Source organism: Penaeus monodon, chromosome 30 (assembly GCF_015228065.2).
Source record: "Penaeus monodon isolate SGIC_2016 chromosome 30, NSTDA_Pmon_1, whole genome shotgun sequence".
Lineage (NCBI taxonomy): Eukaryota > Metazoa > Arthropoda > Malacostraca > Decapoda > Penaeidae > Penaeus > Penaeus monodon.
Window position 1 is genome coordinate 21,757,511 of NC_051415.1, and position 570 is coordinate 21,758,080.

A 570-nucleotide genomic window follows, 5' to 3' on the forward strand; every position below is an offset into this window, starting at 1 on the left:
CAACATGTCTGAGAGCGATACTTAGGGCAGGTTATTTGCATTTCTATCCGATATATCCTGATCTTATCGCCACGCCCACTATGTTGCAAGGCCTAAAATTAGAATATGATATTATAAATGGATACACAGAAGGTAGTTTCCATATGCTGTGTTTTCTTATTGAGAACCTGCACGATTGTACAGCGTTTTTGGAGAATCGTAACACTATATACGTTGGTGGAAAAATTCGGCCTACAACTTGCTACATTTTCTATTATTTGCAACACTTCTCCATATGTATCACAGACATCGTAAAGTTTATATCACCGTTACACTGTAATTTACAACTTTTGTCACCAAAATGCACTGCTGAAACTCCAACGAATACGTCTCCTAGTCAAACGGAGCCTCCCCGTGCGGCAGCTTGGGGCATCGGTCCACACTTAACTGTGGCTCTACGAGTCTTGGCTAATACTCAGTACCCTTGACTCCGGCCTCTACTACCATGACACGCTGCCATAACGTCCGTGCTGTCAAGGGACTTACTTTAGCTGCGTGGTCTCTACAAGTAGCTAAAGATGGTCACCAGGA

General features: G+C 43.3%; 1 protein-coding gene across 1 annotated transcript in view; it reads right to left on the bottom strand.

Moving 5' to 3' along the window:
* LOC119592625 overlaps positions 1–564 on the bottom strand; it is a gene marked incomplete in the record, with an annotated part of 5,068 nt that extends 4,504 nt beyond the window's left edge. The window contains 2 exon segments of the mRNA XM_037941518.1: positions 1–92; positions 337–564.
* Positions 565–570: the final 6 nt, after the last annotated feature.